The 13,969-nt window shown below is 56.0% G+C and overlaps 1 long non-coding RNA gene across 1 annotated transcript in view; it reads left to right on the forward strand.

Annotated features, from left to right (window-relative positions):
* LOC118628440 overlaps positions 1-13,969 on the forward strand; it is a 147,497-nt gene that overhangs the window by 22,970 nt on the left and 110,558 nt on the right. Inside the window, exon 2 of the long non-coding RNA XR_004959300.1 lies at positions 7,718-7,798. This is a non-coding gene — a long non-coding RNA (uncharacterized LOC118628440). The remainder of the gene's footprint in view (positions 1-7,717; positions 7,799-13,969) is intronic.

A 13,969-nucleotide genomic window follows, 5' to 3' on the forward strand; every position in this document is an offset into this window, starting at 1 on the left:
TGACCTAACGCAGCCTGGATGCAGGTGAGGTGGCACTGGGGACTTTGGCTGCTCTGTGACGGTGCCCTAGCTGCTTGACCTCTTTGACCTCTGGTCCTTCCTTTGCTAGAGAGGAGGAGGACACTGGCCACGTGGCAGAAGAATTTTGTCTCCACGTCTTTCATTTGTTTGTTTATTCAGAGGACACTGTGGAGTAGGGGCAGGCAGGCCAGGCTCCGGGTCCCTTAAACCATCAGGCTTCTAGGTCTGCTGGGCACCCCTCGTTACGAGGGCGAGTGAGCCTTACTTAGCAGACATTGTGGATGGAATCGTTTGTGTTTTCTGTTTCCTTTCTCCTCCAACAATGCACCAGTGTTTAGTTCCATAAAAATGCTGCTGCTCACTTTCCTCATCTGCAAAATGGGAAGAGTGATAACGCTCCCCTTGCAGTGTGGGAGGAAGAAGAGAGAAGATCAAGTGTAAAATGAGCTTCAGCTATGGATACGATGGATAGCCCTTGTTCTTACCTCCTTCAGGTAGCAAGAAAGCGCTTCCAGACAGGACAGGACAGGAGCAAATTCATGGCAGTGCCCACAGGTGACCTGGCAGGGGGGATGTCTCAGGCTCCCAGAGGCTACGCATTATCCTTTCTGCTCAGCTGAGCATCTTGGCGGTGTCTGTCTCACACAGGTATTACTGGGGAGGGCACGAGAGACCCTGGCTGGCATGTGCTGCCTGCAGAGAAACCCCAGACTGATGGGAGGTGGGCTGAGAGGGGAGATGATTACTAATGACAGTTGCATTAGGAATAAACAGCTTCACATGTTAACTTACGGGGTTGGTGCATCCCCTTTACTCTGGCCCTTCCATCCTCCCCGGCCCACCAAGAGCTAATGGGCTCAGCTTGGGAGTTTCTTGCCCACCGAGACCCTTGCTAGCAGTGCCAATGCCCACTGAGCTCTGCCCAGTTACGTGCAGGGAGTGGCTCTCCCTTTCTGGAACAAAATTAAATCCCAATCGTTCTGAGGATGTCCTGGCTCTTATCTCAGCTCCACAGAGACTCTGGGGTACAAGTCAGGCCAATTCAGGGACTCATTTTGGGATCAGGGTGATGGGGCTGAGTGACAGGGTGGGGCGGTGCTGGGGACACTCTCTCCCAGCGAGACGAGGGCAGGTGGAGAGGAGATGCAGAGACAGGATGCGGCTTCATTAGGGCTGCCCAGGGAATAGTTGAGATGCTGAGAAGCAGGACACAGCAGGAAGTCCTCCTGAACGCCTTGGCTCCTCTCCCTCTCCCTCTCCCCCACACCAGCCCCCTGCGTTGCTAATTTAAAACAAAGCAATACAAAGCCTGGCTTTGCTTCGGAGCCATAAACTGCAGAGCTTTTATCTGTCAACAAGCCCTGCATCAGCTGGCAGTGGCTCAGCCTGGATCCTGTGCTTTGGCATCAGTGTGGGGACAGGGAGCCCGGGGCTGAGCCGCCTCCAGGGTCTCACTGAGGCATAAGACCAAGAGTCCTTGTGGTCACGGGGCTCAGGAGGATGGTAGTTCCACCTAGGAGCCAGCAAGAGATGTAGAGTGCCAACAGTTGGGGCGGGGGAATTTTAGAGGACCGAGCCAGGAAAAGACTTGTCATTGGGCTGATCACCTCCCTTCATCCTTCCCTTGCTGCTGCTTCCAGGAAGCCTTCCCAGCTCTCCTCCTCCTATGAAATCCTACTGACTTAGGAGCTAGGCTATCAAAAGACCATAAACCAGCGGTCTTCAGTGTTATCTGGAAACGTAATATATAAAATATCAGAAGTCCAGCTGTTGTGAATTAAGTGTTAGCATATGTCTGGGGCGTAGACCCCATCTGTTTGTGTAGATCCCTGAGGGAGGGAGGGAGGGAAGGATCCGAGAAGTATAACTTGGAACCACTAATCATGGCCACTGCCATTTTTACAGGTAGCAGGCAGGTTCTTTTGTACATAATTCCTGCTTCCTCTCTTTATTGACTGCTTATTTTGTGCCACGTACCATGGGAACCATTTCCGACCTGTTAGCTCATCTAAGCCCCAGCTCAGGCCAGCCAGGCAGGACTCTGTCCACCGTCGGCAGGTGAGTTCAGTTTGACCGTGGGGTCTGTGCGTACTGTGAGGACCTGGGCGTGGGCCTGGAAAGATGCTAAAAGTCCCCGTGTGTAGGCAAAGGGAGACAGGGAGCCCACTGAAGCAGGAGAGATGTGGAGCTCCACACCTGTGGGCTCAGTGTCACGGCAAAGGAGAGGCCAGACTGGCTGAGCAGCCAGGAGCCTGTTTGCAGCCAGGCAGTGATGAGGCTGATCCAGGCAGGATGGGCAGGGGTGGTGGGGATGGAGAGTCAGGGATGATTTCAGAGACATGGGACAGAAGAGAAACAGTGACTAGGAAAATTGAGGAGAGTCTTTGATGTGGGCATCAGTTACGCAGGGGCACTCTGTGAAAATTCAGTAGGCTGTGTACACTCATGGTGTTCGCACTGCTGTGTATATGTGTTCTATTTTGCTTTAAAAAGAGAGTGGGAAACCTCAGGGTAGACGTTGAAGTCTCTCATCTGGGTCTCTGCCAGGAACACTGAAGTGGCTCTCAGAATTTTTCTTATAACTTGAGAGCTGGTTTTCCTTACACAGGGCAGAGTTGCTTTGTTTGGAAGAAGAGAAGGAAAAAGATCTGAGTTTTGCGTTGGACTTTGCAAAATGGGAAGACTTGGCCCATAGTCATCACAGTCCCTGCCGTTGATTAAGTTCTTACCGTATTTCACGGAGTCTGGGCATGCCTTCTTTCTTTTATATCTTAATGTCTCTGAAACCAGGATGCATCATACAAAAAAATGGTGTGTCATAATTAACTGGCAGTGTTTTCTTTCTTAGAAGTTCATAAAATATAATCCAGAGTCTAATACTCAAGAAATAGGATGTAGTAGGGCAGGCTCTCTGCTGAGTCCTGTGTTTACATTCCTCCTGTAATCCTCATAACATCTTACAAGTTATCAGCTGTGGTGAGCCCTGCCTCCCAGATAAGTTTGAGGTGTGGAGTAGGACGGTCCCTTGCTCAAGGTCACAGAACTAGTTAAGGGCAGACTGGGGATTTCAACCTATGCCACTTCAAACTGGGGAGATCTTACTGCAAAGCAAGACCAAGTCTGGGACCTGGAGGGTGGTGGCCTTTCCTCCCTCAGCCCGACGCGACCAGGTCAGCAGCGAACACCATCACCGCCCAGTGCTACCTCTTGGCACCCAGCGCCAGTCCGCCTCTTGGCCTTGAACCCCGGATTCTTTTCTCCCTCCCAGGAGGGCTCCGGGTCCCACATCTGCGGTGACCTCCCTCCTCCATGAAGAGGAGGGGGCCGGAATGAGGTCTCGGGGTAAAGGGGGGAGACATTCCGAGCCCAGCTGGTTTCCGTCACACAATGCAGATTTGCTTAAATGGGAATTAGGATCAGTGCTGGATTTTGCCTCTCCTGGCAGACTGGTAATAAACTAATCTCCTCTGCAAGAAAGCAAAATTCCTCCGAAGACAGGAGACAGCTTCAGGCTCGGGAGTGCAGAAGCCGGAAAGTAATTTTGTTATTGATGGGTCTACCCGCACCGCCTGACACGCAGCCCCCAGCTCCTTCCCCGTGTGGCCGCGGCCTTTAATTTCGTTAATGTGTGACATTCACCCAGGCTGTGTGGCTGACAGGCATGCTTGACATTAATACGTGTTCCTCGCGGTCCCCAGAGCTCATAAAAGCTCATTATCAGTTCTGAGCCCGTAAATGTAGTTCCTGGCTCAGGTGGGCCCGAGTTCCTCAGAGACGCCTCCTGGGCAGTGAGGCAGCAACCAGCTGCAGGAGCCAAGGAATCATCCGCTTCCCCCTTTGTCCAGGGGACTCCTCTTCCCAGGCGACCGGGAGGTGACCGGAACAGCCCTTCTGCAGACAGAACCCTGGCTTCCAATTTGCATTCCAGAAAGAGGGCCCCTTCTGCCCTTCGATGTGTAGAGAATAGGGAAGGTGGTTTGTCTGCAAGTCTTCAGAGGTAGAACGTTCGGAGCCTCTGCCCAGCCGTCCCACTTGGAATTGCATGGACATCTCCACACAGATGTGAGGGTCATTGCAAGGTTGTAATGGCTGGAGACAGAGACGCGCCCATATCCATGGTGAGGAGGAAACTATTCTAGTCCACACCTACCGCGGGGCACCGTGCAGCTGTGGAAAAGACTCAAAAGGTCTGTATATCGCACAGTCCCGGGCACACGTGATACCCCTGATAAGTGGCATTACAGAACATCTGTGGTGAGGTCCCATTTGTACAAAGTCACACACACTGTCTGCATGTGGGCTCACGTGGGCACATGCTCACAGGTGTGTGATTACTTAGGACGAGATCTAGAAGGTCACAGTACAGTCTATGCAGAGGTTCTATCTGTGAATTAGGATGCATGGGTAAGGAAGGATTTTCAATGTGTAGTTAATGAAAATTGTATGATACATATATGTAGGCACATGTACATGTGTATGTATATATATCAAGAATTCCTCTGATTAGCCTTAGTCTGGCCCCCAGTGCATGAGATCCCCGAGGTGGACATCGCCTGGATGAGTGAAGCAGTTGGAAGTCATATCCTCTGGCCAGGCCCTGGTCCCCGTCAGTCAGCAGAGGTCTAGGACGCCTCTGGCCAGGCCCTGGTCCCCGTCAGTCAGCAGAGGTCTAGGACGCCTCTGGCCAGGCCCTGGTCCCCGTCAGTCAGCAGAGGTCTAGAACGCCTCTGGCCAGGCCCTGGTCCCCGTCAGACAGCAGAGGTCTAGAACGCCTCTGGCCAGGCCCTGGTCCCCATCAGACAGCAGAGGTCTAGAATGCCTCTGGCCAGGCCCAGGTCCCCGTCAGTCAGCAGAGGTCTAGAACGCCTCTGGCCAGGCCCTGTTCCCGTCAGTCAGCAGAGGTCTAGGACGCCGCTGTGAGTGCAGAGCCCTGGTCCCGTCGGTCAGCAGAGGTCTAGAACGCCTCTGGCCAGGCCCTGGTCCCCGTCAGACAGCAGAGGTCTAGGACGCCTCTGGCCAGGCCCTGGTCCCCGTCAGACAGCAGAGGTCTAGGACGCCTCTGGCCAGGCCCTGTCCCCGTCAGTCAGCAGAGGTCTGGGACGCCGCTGTGAGTGCAGAGCCCTGGTCCCGTCAGTCAGCAGAGGTCTAGGACGCCGCTGTGAGTTCAGAGCCCTGGTCCCGTCGGTCAGCAGAGGTCTAGGACGCCGCTGTGCGTGCAGAGCCCTGGTCCCGTCGGTCAGCAGAGGTCTAGGACGCCGCTGTGCGTGCAGAGCCCTGGTCCCGTCGGTCAGCAGAGGTCTAGGACGCCGCTGTGAGTGCAGAGCCCTGGTCCCGTCGGTCAGCAGAGGTCTAGGACGCTGCTGTGAGTGCAGAGCCCTGGTCCCCGTCAGTCAGCAGAGGTCTAGGACGCCGCTGTGAGTGCAGAGCCCTGGCCCCGTCGGTCAGCAGAGGTCTAGGACGCCGCTGTGAGTGCAGAGCCCTGGTCCCCGTCAGTCAGCAGAGGTCTAGGACGCCGCTGTGAGTGCAGAGCCCTGGTCCCGTCGGTCAGCAGAGGTCTAGGACGCTGCTGTGAGTGCAGAGCCCTGGTCCCCGTTGGTCAGCAGAGGTCTAGGACACCTCTGGCCAGGCCCTGTCCCCGTCAGTCAGCAGAGGTCTGGGACGCCGCTGTGAGTGCAGAGCCCTGGTCCCGTCAGTCAGCAGAGGTCTAGGACGCCGCTGTGAGTTCAGAGCCCTGGTCCCGTCGGTCAGCAGAGGTCTAGGACGCCGCTGTGAGTGCAGAGCCCTGGTCCCGTCAGTCAGCAGAGGTCTAGGACGCCGCTGTGAGTGCAGAGCCCTGGTCCCCGTCAGTCAGCAGAGGTCTAGGACGCCGCTGTGAGTGCAGAGCCCTGGTCCCGTCGGTCAGCAGAGGTCTAGGACACCTCTGGCCAGGCCCTGTCCCCGTCAGTCAGCAGAGGTCTGGGACGCCGCTGTGAGTGCAGAGCCCTGGTCCCGTCAGTCAGCAGAGGTCTAGGACGCCGCTGTGAGTTCAGAGCCCTGGTCCCGTCGGTCAGCAGAGGTCTAGGACGCCGCTGTGAGTGCAGAGCCCTGGTCCCGTCGGTCAGCAGAGGTCTAGGACGCCGCTGTGAGTTCAGAGCCCTGGTCCCGTCGGTCAGCAGAGGTCTAGGACGCCGCTGTGAGTGCAGAGCCCTGGTCCCGTCAGTCAGCAGAGGTCTAGGACGCCGCTGTGAGTGCAGAGCCCTGGTCCCGTCAGTCAGCAGAGGTCTAGGACGCCGCTGTGAGTGCAGAGCCCTGGTCCCGTCGGTCAGCAGAGGTCTAGGACGCCGCTGTGAGTGCAGAGCCCTGGTCCCGTCGGTCAGCAGAGGGCTAGGACGCCGCTGTGAGTGCAGAGCCCTGGTCCCGTCGGTCAGCAGAGGTCTAGGACGCCGCTGTGAGTGCAGAGCCCTGGTCCCGTCGGTCAGCAGAGGGCTAGGACGCCGCTGTGAGTGCAGAGCCCTGGTCCCATCAGTCAGCAGAGGTCTAGGACGCCGCTGTGAGTGCAGAGCCCTGGTCCCGTCGGTCAGCAGAGGGCTAGGACGCCGCTGTGAGTGCAGAGCCCTGGTCCCGTCGGTCAGCAGAGGGCTAGGACGCCGCTGTGAGTGCAGAGCCCTGGTGCTGGCATCTGCAGAGCAGGCCTTGAGCTCATGCCCTCCTGCTCACACCTCTTCACTGTGGAGATGGCACTTGCACCAGGCTTGACTTCCCAGGGACCTGAGCTCCAGTCCTGGTTCGGCTCCTTTTCAGTGGTATGACCCTGGGCAAGTTATTTAATTCCTCTGAGTTCATGGTCCTCTTCCCTGAAGTGGTGAGACTTTCTTATCGGACCGGAGGGTATCAGGACGATTGTCAGCATCGTTTGAGGCCACCTGAAACTTGGTCAGGGCTTCCACTGTGCAGCCGGTCCTGAGGGCGGCAGGGTTGGGAGAGGAGATGGGGAACTTGGCTCCCCTGTCCGAGCTAAGTCTTGCTCTTGTTTCTCAGCTGTGCATGTGAATAACCTGGTCCCCTGGGACTGGCCTGCGCTTTGGCAGGCAGGTGTGCGGCCTGGACATGGTGAATCCGACCCTTCTCCTGTGACCTGGGGACTCAGGCAGACTGGCAGAAAGAGGCTTGGGGGGGTGGCTCCTGCATCCTAGGGCTGAGTTGTTTTTTTCACCACCAAAGACCCCTCCTCTTATTACTTATCTCTTCCTGGATACCAGATCTCGGAAGTTTTGTTCTGCCCAAAGAGCCTGCATTCACCAGGCGATGATTAATTCTCTTTCACATCTTCAAAATTACTCGGAAAGCCTTTTTTCCACCTCAGGAAAATGGATTTCCCACACCAAGTTGATAATATTCTAGCGAGAAGCAAAGCAACGTGATGCGATGTTGTGATTAGCTTGCTCTCGAAGTCATCACGCGGACACCGCACGGGCTCCTGGGCCGATTTGAGGATGGGAAAGACGCCTCAATCCCCAGGCGCCGGGGCTGCCGTCCCGTCCTGGGAGCCTGTGTGGGCTGGGCGCTTAGGTCTGGCTGCTGCACCTGCAGAGGTGGAAGGAGGGAGTGGACACCTCAGGGAGGGGGTTCGCATCTGGACCGAGCTGGCCCCCGGAAGCCCCCCCCGCCCGCTACCCCATGTCTTCTTAAAATGTGTTTCTTTCTCTGCTCTCTCTAGAGTTTCTCCGGAAGCCACCATCAGAAAGAGACCTCGAGAGAATCTTGGCACCCCGAAAGGAAAAGATACCATTTGAAAGAGGTATGACTTTGGCATCATGGTGGAATGGCATCTCAACTCATTCTGATAAGAGGGTCTAATCTCTCCTCTCCCTGCCCCACGCTCTCCCTTTCGGACAGAGAGAGCTCTCAGCTCGTGCTGGGGAATGCAGGGCAGGTGAAGGGCGGCTTTGCTCGTGTCCCCCCCCCAGATGTTTGTTCCGGGATGGGGAGCAAACGTGAGGGGTGAGGAGAGAGAGGCTGATGCTCAAGTGGGGTCTCATGAGGCTGGCTGCTGCCCATTGAGGAGACTGCAGGTCACGTTGCTCCTGAGTCCATGCAGGACGGGGAGGTTGAAGGATGGGAGGTTGTGAGCCCTCCGAGGGAAAGCAGAGGCCTTGGGGGCTCCTGGAGGGCTGGGCCTGTGTTGAGGACCCCTGTCCCGCCTCCCCTCCCCCACACGCACCACGGTCTTGGGATTGGGGGAAGGAGATACCTTCCTAAAGTGATTCATCCACCTCCTCATCCCAAGACTCTTGCATCAAGTTCACATTCCGTGATGGAGCCGAGAAGGGAAAAGCCCTGGTGGACTTCTGGGGCTCTGGGAGCTTCTTGGGCTGCCCGTGATCTCAGGACATGGGGAGGTCTGGAGACCTTCTGGAAGGTTCCTGAATGAAGAGCCAGGACATCTGTGTTCTGGCCCAGTCTGTGCCACCCCTATGCCTCACGAGTCCTCATAAGCCATTTTTTCTCGTTGGCCATGTTTTCTCATCTGTAAAATGGGGCAGTGGTCACTGGAATCTCTGGTTCTGTCCTCCCGTCTTCCATTTCTGGGGTTCCAAGAGCAGGGCTGAACGAGGGGCGGCAGGCGAGGGGGGACATCGGAGAGGCAGGGATGGCGTCGGGGCTGGGGCAGGCCGTGGACAGGGCGTTTGAAAGCTCTGAGATCTGATTGCCCGTCCAGGTAGAGGACGACGTAGACCCTCAGTGGAGTGACCACAGGGTCTGAGGTGCAAGTGGAGCTGGGTTTGAGTCCCAGCTGATCAGCAGAGTCAGACACTCCCTGCGTCATCGTGTTTGGTCCTCTCCGTCGCCCCGTGATCTCAGCACTGTTGTCAACACCATCCTAGAGAAGAGAAAGCCGGGCATCAGAGAAGTCAGGTGACTTGCCCAAGGTCTCACCTACCCTACAATTCTAATGTATTTTGCTCACCAGCAGTGTGACTTGAGGCTTACGTTTCTATATAAATAGATTTGTTTTCTTGACCTAGAATCCTTTTTAAACTTTGGGCTCTTCATAAAATCTCTGTGGGTCTTGGTGGTCCGATCTCTAAAATGGGAGCATACCACCTACCCATGGGGTTGTTTGGGGGAGAAGACGAGGTGAGGAACACGCAGAAAGCTCCCCACACTGTTTCTTCCCAGCCCCCCACCTCTTACAACCCCAGGGCCGCCGTGGAGGTGGATGGGGCGTCCACACCGAGTGCCGTTCCAGCCGCCTGGTGGCATGTGCCGTTTCGGTTGCCTCTGGTGTCCATAGTGGGGAGCGCTTGGGCACTGTCCTCATCACTGATGCGACGGTCCCCTGGCTCCCAGCTCGTCCTCTCCCTTTCCGACCGCGCTGCCGGCTGGCCAGCGTTTTCCAGCTGGAGTCCAGGGCAGGGTGGCCGGCTCGCAGAGGCAGGTCAGGCAGGCCCGGCTGAGGCCCAGTGGACGGTGGCCGAGGGTGGCGCGGCCTGGGACCTGTGAGGGCGCCCTCTGCCCCTCAGTAGTGCCCACGCCCTGCAGCTCCCTCACTTGGCCAGTGCCCGGGGGCCATGATCTTAATTCTAAGCCTCCTGGCAGTGGCCGCTCTTATCCCCACAGGAAGCTGTTGCCTTATCCCAGAGCCCGGATCTTCTGGGCTTAATCAGGAGAGGCTCCAGGAGCCGCGGACGCTCCTGTAATCGGGAAGCGCGGGCTGGGAGGAAGGGAAAGACTAGGCACAGAGAAAGGAGCGGGCCTGCTGTTCCCGGTGCCTCCAGGGCTGCTGCGGGAGCAGGCGATTCCGCTCCGGCCTGTCGTTAGCAGGAAACTTCCCGAGTCACAGGGAGAATCCACACAGGCAGGCGCGTGCTGTCGCGGGAAACGTTTGCTGGGGTGTGGGAACCAGACCGGTGGACGCTGGCCCAGCTCTGCCTGCTGAGCACCTGTTTGACTCCAGCGAGTGATGTGGTCTCCGAGCCTCGGTTTTTGGCGAGTAGCACGCACCTCGCTGTGGCTGTGAGGGCGAGGAGCCTGCCGGCAGGACGTACCTGTTCGCTAGGAGCGATGGCGGTCCCCTGGAGTGATGTGGTCTCCCAAGGTGACCTCCTTGAAGAGGCTCAGGCTCTTGAGATGTGAGAGCGGGGTGTTTGTGACCGAACAGTGGGTTACCCTGGAGACACATACCTCTCTCCAAGCCTGGTCTAAAAAAGGTCTGAGTGGGGGCCTGGGTTGTGTCAGCTATCTGTACTGACACTCCTGGGTTGAAGGGCCACTTTGGGTATGAACAGCTCTTCCTGAGCCTTTAAAAAAAAAATTTTTTTTTCTTTATTGATTTTAGAGAGAGGAAGTAAGAGGGAGAGAGAGATAGAAACATCGATGAGTGAGAACATCCATTGGCCGCCTCCTGCATGCCCCTCACTGGGGATCGGGCCCACAGCCTGGGCATGTGCCTGGCCAGGAATCGGCCAGCGACCTTGTGCTGATGGGTCGACGCTCAACCACTGAGCCACACCGGCCGGGCTCTTCCTGAGCCTTTATCCATCCCATGGTTTATACTTGACCCTGATGATCTTTACTGGATCCTTTTTATAGATAATATCTGCTCCTCTCCACAACCCAAGAAGCAGGTATTAATAAAATTTTTATAGGTGAGGACAACTGGGGTTCAGGAAGTTGTAAATTACTTTAGGCTTCACCTCTAAAAGGCAGCAAGTTTATTGGGACCCAAACACAGGCCTCTTGCCCCAAAGACAGTGAGTTTGCCATAGCACCCCACAGCACCCCCGGGAGCCCATGTGGCACGCCTCCAGACCTGCACAGGCACCCTGTGTGTGTCCACAGCTGCACCCACAGCACCACAGTGGCCTCCCATGGTGCCAACGACAGTACCTCCACTGTGGCTCCCCACGGGGCCATAGAGGCACCCGTGGTGTCCATGAGGTACCCGCAGGACTCAGCATGACCCGTGGCACTCATGGTAGTGCCTCGTGTCCACAGAGCACCCTGCACCCACAGTGACACCCCAGGGTGCCCGTGGTGGCACTCTTCCCATGTTCTCACCCAGCCTCGCGGGACTTTGGAACTGAGGCAGACAGAGAAATCCCTGGTGTCTATCTGCCGGCCAGCCCTTTGCAACTGGCTGAGCTGGCTAGCCTCGGCAGGTTTTAGGAAGCATTAGGACCTTCCTCCTGCTGAGATCTGACAGTGGGATGTTATATTTAGGTCCCTGATTCATTTTGAGTTAGTTTTTGTAGTCTATGGTGTGAGTCAGGGGTCCAACTTCATTCTTTGGCGTGTGGTCATCCAGTTGTCCCAGGACCACTTGTGGAAGGGACTGTTCTTCCCCCATCGAGCAGGCTTGGCACCCCTGTTGGAAATCAGTTGGCCATAGATGTATAGGTTTGTTTCTGGACTCTCAGTTTCACTCCATTGGTCTATATGCAAATCCTTAGGCCAGCACCGTGCTCTGCTGACGTTTGGAGGAACATCAGTAGATTTTAAAGCGCTCAGGTGATTCCAAGGTTGCGCGTTACTGGTTTTTAGAGGAGGAGGAGGCACTATTAGGGTGCCCAGCTGGGAGGCTGCTGGAATGATCCAGGGCAGTGCAGGGGGAGAGGTCGCAGCCCTGAAGCAAAGCCACAGTCATGGCAGTGAAGAGGCCATTGTAGAGTTGAGAGAAGTAAGTGAGGGGGACGTCTTGACCCACCCTGATTCTGGGAGGGCCTTGGAGATGACAGAGATAACAGAGGCCAGTGGTCCAGCTGAGCTTGATTAAACTCCTGCCCACACCCAATGTGGTTTGGAGGAAGACCTGGGTCCCAGGCACAGCTCTGCTCCACCGTGTGACCTTGGGCAAGTTGCTCCACCTCTCTGAGCACCCTCTTTGTCAGGTGAACCACTCTTCTCTGCCACTCATGCAAAGGATTGGGTGAGGGTCAAACGGGTCAGCTCTACAAAACTGAAGGGGTTAAAGGCACCTGAATGTTTGGTAGAAACTCCACCCCAAAGTTCTCGCCAGGTGGTGGTCAGTATCAGCCTACCCGTGTCCGGGGACTTGGGGCTCAGAGCCTGCATTGCAGCCGGTGCTGTGTTGGGCTGGCTTGGGCTGGCTCTGATAGGTCGGAGCATCTCCTTGTGCTGAGCTGACATCCAGTCTCTTGTACCCTTTGTCTACTGGCCCCAAATCTGCCTTGTGGGCTGCATCACCCTTCTCCTCCAGGCTGTTCTGCATCTCCAGTTGGCACTTCTGCCAGCTGGCTGAAAGGTCGTGGTCACCTCTGCTTCCGTCTGAGGATGCTGGCGGGGAGCGTGGCTCTGCATCAGATGAATCTCAGGACTGTTTTAGCTAGTTCCGAGCTTGGGCTGATGAAGCCAGTTCACTGTCCTGTAGGTGGAGAGTCGCGGCGAGGGCAGACTTGTGGTCAAGATTCCGTGAGAGGACGGATGCCAGGCATGTTGTCCAGGGCCTGGGAAGGAGTCAGCATTCCAGACAACGGCGCATATCATTGCCATTGTCGTCTGAACACCACCCTTCGGTTTTCTCTAGTTCTGACTGCTGGGGTGCACAGGAAGGGGCAGCAGCCCCCGGGCCTCGTCTCCCTTCCTGGCTTCCCCCTCACTCAGTCGGGGATGCGGATGTGAGGGGGCCGGATGACAGGTTCTCACCACCCTAGTTTCCTGCTCATTCAGCCCAACTTCTGCCAGAACTTTCTGGCCTCAGGCCAGCCCCCCGTCCACATGTGACTCATGACAGCTCCCTGGTCCTTTTCTCCCTTCTTAGACATTTTCCATCCCAAACGCTTTCCTTCTTTTCTCTTTCAAGTTGTTTTAAATTTACCCAGGAAGGTTCACCCCAGGACCACGTTCCTGTCGGCCCTTCTAGGAGGCTATGTCGGTGGAGTGTTCCCTCAGGGATGCCCCATCTCCCTGGCATGGTTGGCTGGGGACCCATTTGTCGTGTGGGGTGACCACTCCTTGATATCATGGAGAGATAATAAGAAATCTTCATTTTCCTCCTCTAAAGAATGAGCAAATTATCGCTTTTCTATTTATGCAACAAAACTTAGCAGAAAGCCCCCTTACGAGGATTTTCTGTTGTTTTTAAATAATGACCTATATCCACACTGTGAATCACAGCTGAAGCAGTCAGGCAGGGCAAAGGGGGGGGTAAGGAGCCCAGTTGCGGATGCCATGTCAGCCGTGGAGAGGGTCGCACGGCTGTGCGGTGGCGGAGGTGGGCCTGGTCCGCCAGGCTTCTGGACGGGAGGCCACTTTGTCCCACCCAGCTGCTTCTCCTAAGTAAAATAGTACAGTTAGCCGCCCTGAAATGCAGGAGCAAGTCCAGGTCCACTGGCGATGCTGCTTTGGTAGTTCAGTACCTGCCCAGAGCTGATGTGAGCAGTGACCAGTGCCAGGCCCCTGCTTGGGGGTTTGCCAGGGCGTCTCCCTTTCTGGGGCACGGTCAGGGCCGTGTTATGAAAGAAAGGCACTGTGGGATTGAGGAAGGAGATTGGACTGTGGACTCAGAAGCCTATTTTTTCTTTATTGATTTTTAGAGAGAGAGGAAGGGAGAGGGAGAAAGAGATGGAAACATCGATGAGAGAGGACATCAATTGGCCGCCTCCTGCATGCCTGCCACTGGGGATCAGGCCCACAACCTGGGCATGTGTCCTGACTGGGAATCGAACTGGTGACCTCTTGGTGCATGGGTCGACGCTTAACCACTGCCACACCAGCCGGGCATCTTTTTTTAAATCAACTTATTTTCTAGAGCAGTTTTGGGTTCACGGTCAGAGTCATCATATTCCCCCTGCCTCCACCACACCTAGGGCCTCCCCCACCATTGACACCCGCACCACAGTGATACATATATTTCAATCGGTGAACCTCCGTTGACACATTGTTATCACCCCAAGCCCATTTCAGGTTCACTTTTGGTGTACCTTCTGCGGGTTTTGAGAAATGTATG

This window comes from Molossus molossus, unplaced genomic scaffold, assembly GCF_014108415.1.
Source record: "Molossus molossus isolate mMolMol1 unplaced genomic scaffold, mMolMol1.p scaffold_m16_p_13, whole genome shotgun sequence".
NCBI lineage: Eukaryota > Metazoa > Chordata > Mammalia > Chiroptera > Molossidae > Molossus > Molossus molossus.